The sequence below is a fragment of the Symphalangus syndactylus genome, chromosome 9, assembly GCF_028878055.3.
Source record: "Symphalangus syndactylus isolate Jambi chromosome 9, NHGRI_mSymSyn1-v2.1_pri, whole genome shotgun sequence".
NCBI classification, from domain to species: Eukaryota; Metazoa; Chordata; class Mammalia; order Primates; family Hylobatidae; genus Symphalangus; species Symphalangus syndactylus.
In genome coordinates this window covers 24793308-24811159 of record NC_072431.2, presented here as the reverse complement: position 1 = coordinate 24811159, position 17852 = coordinate 24793308, and the positions used below count along the sequence as shown (strand labels likewise).

The following is a 17852-nucleotide window of genomic DNA, read 5'->3' as shown; positions in this document are numbered from 1 at the left end:
ATTTAAAAACTACATTAATATTGTCATTTACATTTATCTATGCAGTTATATTTACTGGTGCCCTTTATTTATTCTTGTAGAGTCAAGTTACTATCTAGTTTCATTTCAGCCTAAATGTCTTCCTTTATTATTTATTTTAGGGCAAGTCAGCTAGCAATGTGTTTTCTCAGTTTTTATTCATCTTAGAATATGTTAATTTTTCCTTCATTTTTGAAGGGTAGCTTTGGTGGATATAGATTTCTTATTTGACAGTATTATTCTTTCAGCACCTTGAGTCAGTCACCTCACTCTTTTCTGACTTGTGTGATTCCTGTTGAGAAATTTTCTGTTACAAGAGGTAACTTGAACATAAAGGTAATAACAAGAGGATACTGTGGACATAAAAAGTCACTTTAATTTTCTGCTTTCAAAATTCTTTATTTAGCTTTTGAAGTTGATTATGTTGTATCTAGGTGTGGATCTTCTTGAGTTCATCCTAAGTGGAATTCATTGAGCTTCATGGGTACACAGATTGTTTTTCATCAGACTTTGGACATTTTGGGCCATTATTTTTTCAAGTATTCTTTTTGCTCCTTCCTGTCTCTCCTCTGCTTCTGGAACTCCTATTATGAACATGTTAGTATGCTTGGTTCTATCCCTTGGGTCTCTTGAGATTTTTGTTTATTTTCTTCCTTCTTTTGTTCTTGGATTTGGATAATCTTAATTGACCTATCTTCAAGTTCACCAAATTTTATTTTTGCCATCTCAAATCTGCTACTAAGCCCTTTAGTGAATTTCTCATTTCAATTTCTTTAATTTTTAATTCTAGAATGTCTGTGTCTTTTTATAATTTCTATCATTTTATTGATATTATCTATTTGATAAGATACCATTCTAATACTTTTCTTTAGTTTTTTATGTGTACTTTCCTTTTGTTCTTTGAACGTATTTTAAATTGCTAATTTAAAGTATTTGCATAATAAATCCAACATCTGATTTCCTCATTGGCAGGTTCTATTGACTGCTTTTATTCTTGTGCATGAATCATACTCTTGTTTCTTCACATGCCTTACAGTTATTTTCTTGAAACCTAGACATCTGCAATAATATAATGTGACAGCTCTGTAAATCAGATTCTCTATCCCATGGTTTATTATTCTTGCTGCTGCTGTTCCAATATATTTTTTCAGTGACTTTTCAGAACTAAATCTGATCCTTTAAAATTTGTATTCTCTGTTGTTTCTGTGATTAGTTAGCTTAGTGGTTGTCTAATGATTGGACAGAGATTTCCTTAAATTCCTGAAAGCAATAGGTCTTCCAGCCTTTGCTCTGCGTACACGTTGGGTCATCCCTTAAGTGTTCAGCTGGTCAGTTTTCAACTCTGCTTTAGCCTTCGCTTTCTGTTTTAACAGAGCCTCAGGGTCAGTCAGAGATGAGAGGTTAGGGCCTTTTTCGGTGTTTCCTGGGCATGTACGTAGCCCTGTAGACTCCTTGATTCCCAGAAATTTGTAGAAGCTTTTCAAAGTGCCCTACAGACATCTCATCTCTAGCTGTTTCTTTGGCAAGCTTCTTGTTTGCTCCAACTGTTATTGCTGCCTCAGACAGAGGTGATATCAAATAATTGCAACTGATAGTTTTCTCCCAGGGGAAAATGTGATTTGTTCAGAGTGATTTCTGAGTTGCCTCACATATAGACAAACCCTTCCCGCAAGTGGAGAGTTTCAGAGAACTGCAAGATAAATGACAATTCTCTGAGAATGGAGCATTGAAAAGGCATCAACCCATTGTGACCCTTCTGGTGACTGCTAACTGCCTTGTTTTCCTTGTGATTGTGGGGCTGCTGGTTTGCAAGGCTAGTGCAGAGCTGGAGAAAGAGGAGTAGAATTAGGACAAATTAAAATACCACAAAGTTTGCTGTTCTTACCCAGATTCAGCCATTTTTCTTTAATAGATGTGCCTTGGATTGTTCCAAGTCTTTAGGTAATTTCCAGAGTTCTAAAAAAGATATTTAGACCATTTTTGCCAATGTTTTTCTTCCTTGATGCAGGAGTGAATTTTTGGAGTTCCTTACTCCACTATTCCTGCTGCCATCCACCCAAAGTCCTTGATGTTTAAACATCGAATTATTTATCATCTTCAAAGAAGGTTTCAATAGATGATTTAGAATTTTACTTAGTTCCTCTCAATCAAACTCAAATAATAGTTAATACTTACTGAATTCCTTTGGGTCTTAGTGCCTGGGAATAGCTTTTGAATATGTTCTAGGTCTAATGGGTTGACTCAAATTAAAGACAGATGAAACATGGTAATCATTAAAAATCCATGCTTAATAAACATGTATCCAAGATATTATGATTTTCTTCTTATTGTTAACTTAATATAGGTCACTATGGGTGTCACAGCAGGTAACTTCAGAAAGGAGATTATATCAGACAGAATTAAGAAATCTACCAGAGACAGTGCTTATTAATTAAGTATTGTGCCGCTGAGTTTTGTGAGCAGTTCAGTCCAGAAAGAAAGAAGAGAAGGATCTGCTGAGTGACTGGAGTTCTCCAGTGGACATACCTGGAAATTTATAGAGGTACTCTATGTTCAGTGGCATTGCATCTTTTCTCACCTAAGCCATGTTTACAATGAGACCCATTCCCATATTTCTGAAATGCTTTAAGTAGCCCCCACTGAAAGGTCATAAAATAGCTTAATTATCCTTTTCCTGGCTCTTCAAATCTTTAGATTTCACAAGCTCTTGCCTTGTTATAGCTGTGAGGGTTAATTTTATATATCAACATAACTGTACTAAGGGATGCCCAGACAGCTGGTATAACATTATTTCTGGATGTGTTTGTGATGGTGTTTCCAGAAGAGATTAACATTTAAATCAGCAGACTGAGTAAAAAAGATCATTTCTCACCAGTGTGGGTGGGCATCATCCAGTCCACTGTGGTCCCAAATAGAAGAAGACGTGGAGGAAGGACAAATTTTCTCCCTCTGCTTGAGATGAGACATCCATCTTCTCCTCCCTTCAGATATCAGTGTTCCTGGCTCCTGGGCTTTTGGACTCAGGCCAGGACTTATACCATTAGCCACCCCCAGTTCTCAGACCTTCACACTTAGAAGGAATTACACCACCAACTTTGTAGCTTGCAGACAGCAGATCATGGTAATTCTTGGCCTCCATAACGTGTGAGTTAATTTATGTGATAAATCTCCATACATACATGCATGCACACACACACACACACACACACGTATATATAATTGGCATATATATACATATATACACACACACACACATATATATACCAATACATGTGTATCTATATACACAATGTATGTGTGTTTATACACACAAGTCATTGGTTCTGAAATAGCTAACTCAAACATTTCTGATATCAACTCTGCCAAACCTAAAATTGGTATTTCCTATATTAAACTACCTAATCCAGTACATCAATTTCTTTAAATTTTCTAGAAATGGATTAAATAGCTAAGTTTTGCTAGTTTAGCTGGTAATTTTGATACCATTTAAAGTGAAATATTTCAAAACTATAGCTCCCTCATGGCTGAGGTAGATGGGTTATCCTGAAAGTGTCGGTGTAAAATTATTTCTGTCCTGTACTTTGATGTGTAATTATACTTGTATTCAAATGCATCTTAAGGAATTTGAGTAGCTCACAAGCTGCTTCTTAAAGGAAAAGATAAGCCCTGAGGGCTTTTACTCACATCTGTACAGGAGGGAACTCCTCTCTACAAAAAGAATTCAGTCTGACTCATGTGAAACTTATCTCATCTGAGACAATAAAAGCACTCAATTACATGGCGCTGATTAGGTGTGATATATGCGTTTAATCATTGCCTAGAACTTACAGTTGTCTCTAGCATCAACTCCATTTTATGGAAGAGGATACATAGGTGCTAAAGTACTACAACTAGAAAGAGGGCGAATCTTGCATTTGAACCTTGGCGTTTTGTCTCTACAGCTGCACTTTATACTGCTACAATAAACCTCTGAGAGCTAGACATTTTAATTCCTAACACAGAACTTATATGCAAACCATGTTTTATTAGTGATGTAAACACATTCTCCTATCTAGTTTCCCTTCAAAAGCTCTAAGTGGTACATATCAAAAGAAAATAGAATATTTAGAGGAGTATATGAGTGTATGAGCAGTTTGTCTGATAGACTAAGAACTACCTCACAGCAAATTAACCCAGAAAGCTGTAAACTTGGGCCACATTCACTAAGCCTCCCACAATAATAGATTTACTAAGTAAGTGGTTTACAAATTATTTACAAAAAAAAGACAAGTAAAAAATATTGCAAATAATTTACAAGTACTAGAATTTTGATGTGATGTCCTTAATTTTTATCTAGAGTCTGTATAGGACAAACCATATAAAACTATCACTGGAACCATCTACATATTTTGTTCAATGTCCCTTACACACAATTTTTTCCTTTGAAAAAGTAATCCATATCTTTTATAAGATTATAGGAGTTATAAAATCCATTCTGTTTACACTGTTACTGACTACCAGGAATTTCTATGTGTGGGTTTAATCACAGTTAATATATTTGCTCCTGTAATCATATATTTTCAGCTTCCGGAAAAAAAACATTTTTTTCTCTATTCTAAAAGGTTTTTTGAAAAAAAAAAAAAAAAAGCTGCTGTTGTGAGTGACACATGCAGGGCAACTTGATTGCTCTTAGTGCAGAATTAACATCAAGGAATTTTGGAAGTATAATTTTTTGGTAGGTGAATAGCTGGTTGTATTAGTCCATTCTCACACTGCTATAAATACCTGAGACTGGGTAATTTATAAGAAAAGAGGTTTAATTAGCTCACGGTTCTGCAGGCTGTACAAGAAGGATAGCAGCTTCTGTTCAGCTTCTGGGAAGGTTTCAGCAACTTTACATTCATGGCGGAAGGCAAAGGAGAAGCAGGCTCTTCTTACATGGCTGGAGCAGGAGCAAGACCAAGAGACGGGAGACGTACTACATGCTTTTAAACAACCGGATCTCATAAGAACTCACTCACTATCATGAGAACAGCACCAGTGGGGAAATCCACTCCCATGACCCACGCCTCCCAGCAGGCCCCACCTTCAACGTTGGGGATTACAATTCAAGATGAAATTTGGGCAGGGACACAGATCCAAACCATATCACTGGTGATTGTTGGTCCTGGTGCCCTTACTCATAAAATAAATAAATAAGTAAATAAATAAGCCTTTTATGTACACGTCTTTTTAAATAAGTTTTCCTCAATCCATTCTGAAAGTAAATAGGTGATTTTTTAAAGCCTTATTAAAAAAACATCTTGCTCAAAATTAAGGTAAAAAATTTACATTTTTTTTTTACCTTGGAGGCTAATGCTGAAATTATTTTTTAAAAAACCACAAACACTACTTCAAGGAAACAACAGGTGCTGGAGAGGATGTGGAAAAATAGGAACACTTTTACACTGTTGATGGGACTGTAAACTAGTTCAACCATTGTGAAAGTCAGTGTGGCGATTCCTCAGGGATCTAGAACTAGAAATACCATTTGACCCAGCCATCCCATTACTGGGTATATACCCAAAGGACTATAAATCATGCTGCTATAAAGACACATGCACACGTATGTTTATTGTGGCACTATTCACAATAGCAAAGACTTGGAACCAACCCAAATGTCCAACAACGATAGACTGGATTAAGAAAATGTGGCACATATACACCATGGAATACTATGCAGCCATAAAAAATGATGAGTTCATGTCCTTTGTAGGGACATGGATGAAACTGGAAACCATCATTCTCAGTAAACTATCGCAAGGACAAAAAAACCAAACACCACATGTTCTCACTCATAGGTGGGAATTGAACAATGAGAACACATGGACACAAGAAGGGGAACATCACACTCCGGGGACTGTTGTGGGGTGGGGGGAGGGGGGAGGGACAGCATTAGGAGATATACCTAATGCTAAATGATGAGTTAATGGGTGCAGCAAACCAACATGGCACATGGATACATATGTAACAAACCTGCACATTGTGCACATGTACCCTAAAACATAAAGTATAATAATAATAAAAAAAAGAAAAAAAATTAATTTCTCACTTAAAAAAAACACTACTTCAAAGAGGGTTTTTAATAATAAGTTTTAAATTTAATTCACTATCATATACAAAAAACTGGAAGAAATGGGACTAATGACCTCTAGACTTACTACTTCAGCAAACCACCTTCCACACCCTAACAAAGAAGAAAGTAGTTATGCTCTGCTCTTTGGACCTCAAGTAAACTTCTACCACTTCAGTTTGACACCTGAGTGTCCTACAGGCTGGAGAGTCTCGACAGGTCTTGACTGTATACTAGAAATGCCTCACCCATTCTACCTGATGGTTTGGAGCTTGTCCCTGTCCTGTGAATTAACCTAAAAGGGTGTATGCCCTGGCTCATCTTAAGTAACGGTAATTTTTATTTCTCTTTATGTATTTATGTGAATGTATTCAAGGACAGGGAAAGGAACTATCTTTAGTTTCATTGACCCTTGTCCTTTGGAAGATAAATAAGAATTTAATTAACATAAATGCTTAAATTTTTTATTCTTGCTCTACTTTTCTTGTTTTAATAAATAACTCTGATTGATGTCAAATATGCATGTTATCTCAATTTTTATGCCAGACCCTCTTAACATTGGTTGCTTTTTTCTCTCCTCACTCCCTTTAACCATCTCGGATTAATTTTTTTTAATTTTCTCTGTGTTATCACAATATTTTGCTCATATCTCTATTGGTGAACACATCTCTCTTCTCTTTAAGTGTCTAGATTTCTTTAAGGACAGTCTATCTTTGCATCCTTCCAGGACTTGGCTCTAAGACTCATACACAGTGGCACTTTAGTAAATATTAATAACTGTTATTTATTAGGACTACTGACAGAAAGACTTGGTGAGTGGATTATGCCATAAAATTCTCCATTCCTTAATATAAACGATGAGGCTGGCCTCGTCTTTAAACTAGAAAATACGATGCTAGTACTTGTAAGGGATAGCGATTAAGAATGTCAGTGCTAGAACCAGGCTGTCTGAGTTCCCAAACATGGCAAGTTATTCGCCTGTTTTCAATATCCTCATCTGTAAAAGGGGATAATAATTGAACGTAACTTACAGAGTATCTGAACTATAAATTAGTTAATACACGCGAAGCACTTAGTGCTTGGCATAAATTAAACCTTAGCAATGCAAATAGACAGAAAATGGATGATGTGACCTGCAAATCAAGAAAGTTTTGAAAGAGTCAGTAATTTAAAAACTAGAATTTGATATCAAACATTGTATTAGTACTCCATAACTCAATGAGCTATTGTGATACCTCTATATAGATTTTATAATAACTTTTCAGAAACACTTATTATTGTGAGACATTATCAATATTGAAAATATTTTGTCTAATAATGTTATCAGAAAAATTATTCTACCAAATTGCATAATTTTTAAATTATTGTTTTATATCCAATATAGAAAAAAATAACGTTTGCATGAGTTTTGTCTTTCCTATGAGGTTTATCCTAGAACATTTATTTTGAGAAAACCTTCATAAAAACATAATTTGGGCAAAAATTTAGATTCTATAGTAATCAATCTTCTTAAAAATTAATTACTTAGCTTCCAGAGTCTAGGGCTGAATAACGTATCTGTCTCACTTTACCGACAGCTGGTACTACTGACAGAAGGATCTGGATTTGGTAAAACAAAATGAAACACATGTTTATGAAAAGATCCCGCTAATAATGAGTCCTAACACACAACAAGCACTCACCCGTCACCTCTCTAGAATGTTCTGATAACAAAGAAGAGCAATATTCCTCTTAAGAGAAAGATTAAGAGAAATTTAAATCAATAAAGTTTTACTCTACGTCAACATCAGTCATAACTTAAAATTCATTACTCTATGTCAACATCAGTCATAACTTAAAATTCAAGCATCTAGCTCTCTGTCTCCATGTCTATATTTAGATCTTTCTATTTTCTAATTTAAAATAGACCCAAATCAAAATTTTGAAAATTAAGGACAAGCAATCAAATAGTTATTTCCATAATTTCTTCTCCAAAGTTTTTTATTCTTCTTCATAAACTCTGTACCTAATTAATCACCCAACCCTTTCAATTTAAGCAAATACTAGTAATTTTTGTGTCTTTGACTTTTCTTTTTTTAGACGGAGTTTCTCTCTTGTTGCCTAGGCTGGAGTGCATGACGCGATCTCGGCTCACCGTAACTTCTGCTTCCTGGGTTCAAGTGTTTCTTCTGCCTCAGCCTCCCGAGTAGCTGAGATTACAGGCATGCACCACCACATCTGGCTAATTTTGTGTTTTTAGTAGAGATGGGTTTTCTCCATGTTGGTCAGGCTGGTCTACAACTCCCGACCTCAGGTGATCCACCTGCCTTGGCCTCCCAAAGTGCTGGGATTACAGGCGTGAGCCACCGCATCCGGCTGTCTTTGACTTTTTTATATGGCCTTTATAAAGTAAAAATAATTGTTCATCATCATAAAAAATATACATATATTTTTTTGAGATGGAGTCTCACTCTGTCCCCAGGCTGGAGTGCAGTGGTGGGAACTCGGCTCACTGCAACCTCCACCTGCCAGGTTCAAGCGATTCTTCTGCCTCATCCTCCCAAGTAGCTGGGACTACAGGCACACACCACCAAGCCCGCTAACATTTTTATTTTTAGTAGAGACTGGGTTTCACCACTTGGCCAAGATGGTCTCAATCTCTTGACCTCGTGATCCGCTCTCCTCGGCCTCCCAAAATGCTGGGATTACAGGCCTAAGCCATCTCGCCTGGCCAAAAAATAATTTTTAAATCTACTTCTTCCATAATTACTCTTCCTATGAGTTAAAAAATCAATATAAACCTTGATAGTGAAAATACAGTTATTTTTCTATAATACATTTTACTTTTGTGTTTGCTAAAAATATTCATAATCTAAAGTTTTCTTCAAATTTTGAGGGAAAGCCAATTTAGTACAGTAATTAAGAAATTCTTGAAATTTCCTGAGAGTAGCTCTAAAGTATTCTCATCACACTAAAAAGCAACTATGTAAGGTGATAGATAGGTTAATTAGTTTGATTATAGTAATAATTTCACAACATACACATACTGTATACCAAAACATCATGTTCACCTTAAGTGTGTGTGTGTGTGTGTATATATATATATATAGTGTGCATATATATATATACATATATATACATATATGTGTGTGTATGTGTGTATATATATATATGTATACATATATATATATATATTTGGGGTTTGTTTGTTTGTTTGTTTGTTTGTTTGTTTTTTGAGAAGGAGCCTCTCTATCGCCCAGTCTGGAGTGCAATGGTGTGGTCTCAGCTCACTGCAACCTCCGCCTCCCGGGTTCCAGCGACTCTCCTGCCTCAGCCTCCTGAGTAGCTGGGATTATAGGCGCGCATCACCATGCCCGCTAATTTTTGTACTTTTAGTAGAGACGGGATTTCACCATGTTGGTCAGGCTGGTCTTGAACTCCGGACCTTGTGATCTGCCCACCTCGGCCTCCCAAAGTGCTGGGATTACAGGCTTGAGACACCGAGCCTGGCCAAATATATATAATTTTTATTTGTCAGTTGTGCCTTAATAAAGCTGGAAAAAGTATGTTTGTTAGGAAAAAAAGAAAAATTCCTAGGCAGTGTTAAGCCACTAAAGTACACCCAGCTAAAGGCTATGGGTTTTTTTTTTGCATTTATCACTATTATTATATTTAATATATTATTTATATTTTTTAACTATGTATCAAATGGTCAGAAAGGGAGGTAACTTGATTATAATTTTAAAACTCATATCAATAATAGATTTTTTTTATAATGTTTTACTTCATGCCAGTGCAGCATTCACAACCTGCCACCTATCAGCCCTCCACAAAACCCTCAGTTAGATTCTATTGCATTTAATATGGAGCTTAAGTCTTCCTAAGAGTCAAATATGCTTCTGGAATTTAGGGTGTATGGGCCGGGCACAGTGGCTCACATCTGTAATCCCTGTAATCCCAGCACTTTGGGAGGTCGAGGTGGGCAGGTCACGAGGTCAGGAGTTCAAGACAGCCTGACCAACATAGTGAAACCCCGTATCTACCAAAAAATATATATATATACAAAAAATTAGCCAGGTATGGTGGCGGGCACCTGTAATCCCAGCTATTCGGGAGGCTGAAGCAGGAGAATTGCTTGAACCCAGGAGGTGGAGTTTGCAGTGAGCCGAGATAGTGCCATTGCGCTCCAGCCCTGGTGGCAGTGTGAGACTCTAAAAAAAAAATAATAAAAATAAATAAAAAACAAAAACGTAGGGTGTACATTGGAGTTAGATGTTCCTATTTCTTAAATTGTAAAGTTTTAATTTCTTTTAATTATTTTTAGTGTTGGTGGAGATACAAACCAATAAGTTGATGTGGAATTAATGATGGACTATTTTAACATACGCTTCCTAATCAAAGATTTCAAAAGTCTAAAAGATTGTCAGACATGAGAGAAAGTTAAGGGATTGATTTTAAAAGACATTCAAATTAAAAGCAAATAGAAAGTTTTTATTTAAAACCACTTAAATATCTGCATAGAGCTGGAAAAAAATATCAAACACAAAAAAGTTTATTTTTAATATTAATATTAGAGATTTAAAAACAGATGATACTGAGTTCTGAAATAGTGTGCTAATTTATCTCTACAAAATGTGAAGTGGACAGGCTTGATTAGTGAATTGATTAATTTCTTTAAATCTTTAGTAATTTTTTACAAATATATTAAAATGTAAAATCCAGAGACAATAAGCTAAAAATGTTTGAAGAGATTGACGATTTCAATGTGAATACGTGTATATCATTTAAAAACAAGTAGGTAACAGTAAGAAGTAGAACTAAAAATTCCTAATTGGAGCTATCTTAAAAATATACTATAGGGATACGTATGGATGTGAATATATACACCTTTGAAAATAATATGCCTATGTTTTCTTCAGTGAGTTAAGAGTATATAAAATACATGTCAAATTGTGAGTATTTAGGAGAAAATATTAAACTACATTTTTAAATAGTCTACCAACCATGAAAACAGTAAAAATCATGTATTCTACACTATTTACTCCTAGAGTACTTGCACATTAAAATAAGGAGATTTCATTATTTTCACAAATAAACAAAAAAACTCACAAAATAGGACAAACTTGAGAAATGTATGTTTATGCATACATTCACTATGCATAATTATATACAGAAAATATGTGTAATAAACTAATCAATATACTCCAATTAAATGACAATCTTAAAAAATTATCATATAACAAGAAGTGCTACCTAATCTCCAAACTGTGGATAAATAGCAACAGCCTGTGGTCATTTCTGATGCTGCAGTTTTCCTAAGTATTCCAGTATTAAACACAATATTTTCTTCAAGCATTTGCTTTAAGTACTACAGTATTGACGTATTCATTTACAGTAAGTATTACCTTAGTACTTGTCCTAATAGCAGTGTAGAGCTCTCTACCCACATCCTTCTCCTCGTAAAACACTAGCTTTCAGGAAATAAAATCTGGAACTAATAAATCTAGTTAGTTAGTCATTGGCTATTCTGGAGAGAGATTGCCACCTTCCACTTGAAAATATAACAAACTTTCTGAAGGCACACTGGCTCATGCCAAGCACTTTGGGAGGCCGAGGCCGGCAGATCACTTGAGCCCAGAAGTTGGAGACTAGCCTGGCCAACATGTTGAAACCCCGTCTCTACCGAAAATACAAAAATTAGCTGGGCTTGGTGGTGGGCACCTGTAATCCCAGCTACTTGGGAGGCTGAGGCAGGAGAATCGCTTGAACTCAGGAGGTGGAGATTGCAGTGAGCCAAGATCATGCCATTGCACACCAGCCTGGGTGATAGAGTGAGACTCTATATCAAAAATTTTTAATTTAATTTCATTTCATTTAAAAAATAACAAATGTGTCCTGGCATGGTGACTCACGCCTGTAATCCCAGTACTTTGGGAGGCTGAGGCAGGCAGATCACTTGAGGTCAGGAGTTCCAGACCAGTCTGACCAACATGGTAGAACCCTGTCTCTACTAAAAATAAAAAAATTAGCTGGGCGTGGTGGCGGCTCCCATAATCCCAGCTACTCAGGAAGCTGAGGCGGAGGATCGCTTGAACCTGGGAGACAGAAGTCACAGTGAGCCAAGATTGTGTGATTGCACTCCAGCCTGGGTGATAGAGTGAGACTCCATCTCAAAACAAACAAACAAAAAAAAACAAGTTCCAGTCTTGCAGACATTGACTTACTCTGTTATCCAGTTTACATTCTGAACTGATACTAAAGATGATTCAAATCTTACAGGTCTTGGTAAGAAACTTAGATTGTATTCTCAGAGGAGCAAAGAGCCATTGGAAAATACTAAGCAGGATAGTGAGATGATGCCCCTTCAGGATCCCATGTGAATTAGGGTGAAGAGATTAAGTGTGAGAATGGGGAGGGAGGACTCTGTTTTAGTCCAGACGAGAGATGAGGGTGGTGGCTTCACCAAAGGTGGTAGCAGCCAAGATGGTGAAATGTGAAAAGATTTGAGATATGTTGGGAATAGTACTAAAGGGACTTTCCAATGGACTAAATTGGGGAGCTAGGAAACGAAAGCGAAATCCTAGGCTTTTCACTTGAGTAACTATGTCATATGGTGAGAAAGACTAGAACACAAAAAAGTAAGTTATTTACAGTTGTGCTTCAGACATGATAAGTTGGAGACACTTTTTACCCATCCCTGTGGAGGTGTGAGAGGTGAACAGAAACACACTTCTAGAGTTCACAGTTGAAGAAGTCAAGCAACTGATTATCATTTGAAAGCCATTAACATGGCCGAGAGAAGTGGCTCACGCCTGTAATCCCAGCACTTTGGGAGGCCGAGGTGAGTGGATCATGAGGTCAAGAGTTAGTTCAAGATCAGCCTGGCCAACACGGTGAAACCCCATCTCTACTAAAAATACAAAAATTTACCGGGCGTGGTGGTGCGCACTTGTAGTCCCAGCTACTCGGGAGGCTGAGGCAGAAGAATTGCTTAAACCCTGGAGGCGGAGCTTGCAGTGAGCTGATGCACCACTGCACTCCAGCCTGGGTGACAGAGCAAGACTGGCTCAAAAAAAAAAAAAAAAGTCATCAATATATAGATGATACATATACTTTGAGGCTGGAGTCACTCATTCATTTGTTCAACAAATATTTATTGAGCACCTAATATGAACCAGGTACTGTTCTAGGTGCTAGGAATACAACACCGCAAAAAAATTCAGCTAAAAATTCTTGCTCTTATAGGGCTTGCATTCTATGATGAGAATTCCCCTGGAAGGAAGATGTAGAAGGCAAGAAGAGGATCCAAGACTGATCTCTGGGACATTCCCAGCTTGACTGCATGACAGGATGAGGTGCAGCCCAGGAAAATACAGTAGAAAAGCCACCAGGAAGGGAGCAGGTAAACCAGGAAATTGCAGTCATAGAAGACAAGAGAGCAGCGCAGCCTTTTAAATCCTTTTTTACAACTGTTCAACTTTGTGAATGCCTGTTGAGGGGTGGAGAAATATTAAAAATATACAGTGATTTTTCAATTTGCTGATCAGGAGATTATGTCCTTACAGCTGAATGAAATGGCAGACAGAATCTGTATTCAGTTGGGCTGCGGCAAAATGCAGCAGTAACAAACTGGAGGCAGCGAGTATGGACTTCTGATAAGCTTTACTGTCGAGAGGAGCTGAGAAGTAGGCCAGTGACTGAGGGAATTAAGGTGATGTATGAAAGTCCTTCCCAGAGTGTATGCCACATCGTTAGCATTCAATAAATACTATAAGCTACTGTTGATAATAAGTGAGATTTAATTTTAATAGTTTGGATTAAATAATAGTTTACTGACAACAACTTGTCACTGAACCTGAGAATTATAGATTTTTTCACTGAGTCTTAAATTAGTTAAAATACTTAAGCAAATAAACATGAATTAATAGTAAACACATAAAAATATTTAATTCATTAATAAAATAAATACAAACAAATATTTAGGTGGCATTTTTGACCTATTAAATTTCTGTTTTTAAGTCTAATATTCAATGTTGAAAAACACGAATCTTAAACTGAGTTGGTCAAAATATAACTTTTCTGAAAAGCAAATTCATATTTATCAAAGGCCTTTACAATGCATTTACTTTTAGTTTTTAAATTTTTTTCTAAATTGCATTATAGTATACTTAATGGGAAAGAAATTATAAAGTAACACAAAACTCTGACATTTAAAGAAAGAAACTAGAAATATACACATTTCTACATTTCCTGTAACATCTGATATGGGACTATTCATATAAAATTGATGAAATACCCATCTCTTCACACTTTTGTTACCTCCAAGCTAATTGTTGTGAAGCTCTCTATACAAGGCTAGCTTCAAGACCACCCAGTGTTTCCTGCAGGTGGGAATGCAGCTGTTCACCTTCTTAGTAGGGTGAGCTGCTAGGAGCACAAACACCCAAGTGCCAGTCTCTGGGTTGAATTTGCTTGTTTTCTTTATTTTCTGAAATAGTCCTTCCAAGTACATAATGGCTTGGGACCTGTTTTTCCCAATAGTCCCTTGCTCCTTTTTTGCAACCCTCTTCTCAGAGCAGTGCAGTTCAAATCTGGCTGCCTACGTGTGGCTCATATATTAGATATTTTTGGCTTACATGAAATTTGGCGATCTGGGGATACAGCCCCCAAGCTGGCATATAAAGTAAGAAATGTAAGAATTCTATAAGTCTATATGTCCTTGAAGGGCCACAAAACCAGTCCAGTATCTTGGAATTTGATGATTCTTACATGATGGGAATTGCTGGTGATAATATAAAGCTGGAGTATGCAGACTTTTAGTGGTTAGATATAGGACTCCTTTCACAATGCAGTGTGGCTTTAATTTCTTCTCAAAACTGAGTTTTTGTATCAGCTACATAATAGCTTATATTTAGCACTTTACAAGTTTTGAAATATTTGTATTATTTCATTTGAGCTTTAGAGTAATCTTATCCCATTTAAGATCCTGTATTTAGAAATTCAAATTCAGGGACAGCATTCCCTATGTAGCAATGAGGTTTTGCTTCCTAAAACTTCCTTAACCTCTGTGAATATGGTACCTAAGTGTGGCATGATAAGCAGGAGAATCTGCAAAGTGTGAGTAGGTATAAGGGTGACATTTCCCCTGCCCTTTAAGGGCCAGTGGGAATATACCGGCAAAGCTGCCTTTGCAGTAGCTGCTTCTTACATATGGCCCAGAGCATGCTTCCGGCACCAGTGTCTTTGGGAGAGGTGTGAAAAAGATTTCTCTCTGAGTCCAGGAGAGTGGGCTGTTCGAATCCTCCTGGAGACAAAAGAAAGAATTGGTTCCAGTGCCTTTTTCAATCCTAACAGCTTTCAGATGACACATTGGGAGTCATTTATACAGCCTTGAATATACCCAAAAGTGTTCCTCGCCAAGTCTTCCCACAGTCTACATGAGCCAATGCAGATCACTTTATTTTAAAAGGTTACATGTTATATAAAACCCACACAAGTAGCTGCCTTAAATTTTTCTCTATCCCTGTTGAACTTCTGTGGGGTTTCCTCTATATTTTCCATATTTAACTATAGACTAACTAATTTATTGTCACCCATAAAGCAGTGTTTATTTTAGTAACCCACCTTCCAAAGGTAGCAGCCATTGGAAGTCCTGCTCAGCTCATCAATAAAACCTACTGCTGCTGCCAGTTGTCAAGCTAACTATAAATTCAAAAGGCAACACTCTAAGGAGTCTATTTTTCTTTTGACTAGTGTATCAATCCAATATACTGTGCAACTTATGCCCAAAAATGTTGCTTTTTTATTGATAGAAAACTCTTGGAGTCATCATTGCATCTTTCCCTTAACCTATGGGTCAACTGGATTTAACGCCCTGCTGCAGCTGGATGCTTCAGCAGAATGTGTTTTCTTAATAGTTCATCTCAGCGACTAGAAAGTCTGCCTTATACGTTTTTAAAGGTAAGGACTCCTTTAATTCAGTGTGTCCTGGCACCAAAAGGCACAATAAACCTCTGCAGTGATATACTGGAGTGCGGAAATTTGTTGCTGGCTATGTCTAGATTCAAACTCTTATTCCACGAACGTCATTGGAGGGCCCTCTTGTCTCCTTTTAACAAGGTGGGAAATAAGATTTTATTTCTAATTATTTATTACTATAGCTACTACTTTAACTTTGCATGATGCCTTTTATTCTATTATGGTTATAAAACAGTCTTACTTCATATTTTGTGTTCGTCTTTACAACTAGCCATGAGGTAGATAGCTTTAAATGAGATTTACATGGATAATATTTTAGAGATGAGATCAATTCCCTATCATAGTATAGTCTTGACCCATGTCGTAAACACATTTTAGTGAAATAGCAACAAGAGGAAACAAGGACAAAACATTCACAGCTGGGCATTTGGTCACCCCTTATCTTAAGCTCATTTTATTTTCTCTGCCTTATAATATCATTTTTTATTCTTCTTTGATTAAGCTGTATAATTTTCATTAACATAAATTATTCAGTTCAAATAATTCCAGGTTCACTTAGTATTATGTAATTTCAGGCTCAGTTTGCTGGCTGACCTACAATTCTATGCTTCATATATGCAAATACAGTTGACATGTAATTCCTCCATCTTGAGAACAAATAACAAAAATGGATCTTTAAAATATAAATAATTTTAGACCATTAAAGAAAATTATATATATACTCATAATTTTATTTATAAGTCAAATGAATACATTTCTATTTTAAAAAGCATAATTTAAATTGTATAAGGAGTATAAGTCAATTTTTACTTATAAATTAAGGACATAAGTTCTTATACATATATGTATAGATGTGCATGTGCATATTTTTCCTCGAATTTTAAAATGCACACTTAGTCAAATGTGTATACATACTCAATTTTTAGATTTCATGTTTTAGTCTGCAACTAAGTGCAATGAGCAATTTTTTCAAGTCGGTTGTTATATTATTTATTTGCTGGAAATGAAAACAACATGAAATTATACTTTAATAGTGGATTGCCAATGCAATTATAAGTTATTTTCCCCAACCATCTCTATTTTTGGTAGATGATTAGTGCCCCGTGGGATCCAGAGACTTCTCTGATCGAGAGCTGTTTGTTTTCTGCATGCTGCAATTATATATTACACATACACCAATGATGAGTAGCCTCATGTGTTGGGATAAATATGTTATTATAAGTTCAAATGCTTAGATACTTTTTCGATGTTTATTTGAGCTGAGCAAAACATAGTAGTTTCAGTTCACAGGGGGCTTACATAAACCCTTTGGGGGAGAATTTCAGCTTACAGGGGTTTGTAAGCAGATGGCATATGCAAGCAATCACACTTCTCCTTGGTGGGAGGAATGGCATTCTCAAGATAACAAAATAAGAGCGGGAGGTGCCATGACAAGTCTGTTCTCAGTCTCCACCTGGGCTTTCCCCACAAGGCAGAGACACTAAGTATATGTTTGAAGGCTAATATAGAATCAGAATACAGGGAAATTCTTTTTTTTTTTTTTCTCTCTTGAGACGGAGTCTCAGTCACCCAGGCTGGAGTGCAGTGGCATACTCTCCGCTCACTGCAACCTCTGTGTCCTGAGTTCAAGCAATTCTCCTGCCTCAGCCTCCCAAATAACTGGGATTACAGGCGTGCACCACCATGCCCAGCTAATTTTTGTATATTTAGTAGAGACAAGGTTTTGTCATGTTGGCCAGGCTCGTCTGGAACTCCTGATCTCAGGTCATCCGCCCGCCTCAGCCTC

General features: G+C 36.6%; 1 non-coding gene across 1 annotated transcript; it reads left to right on the top strand.

The window, feature by feature from the left end:
• Positions 1 to 4637: 4637 nt before the first annotated feature.
• Positions 4638 to 4766, top strand: LOC129490907 (U11 spliceosomal RNA). Its single transcript, XR_008660377.1, has one exon. It is a non-coding gene; the product is annotated as a U11 spliceosomal RNA (small nuclear RNA).
• The last annotated feature ends 13086 nt before the right edge of the window (positions 4767 to 17852 follow it).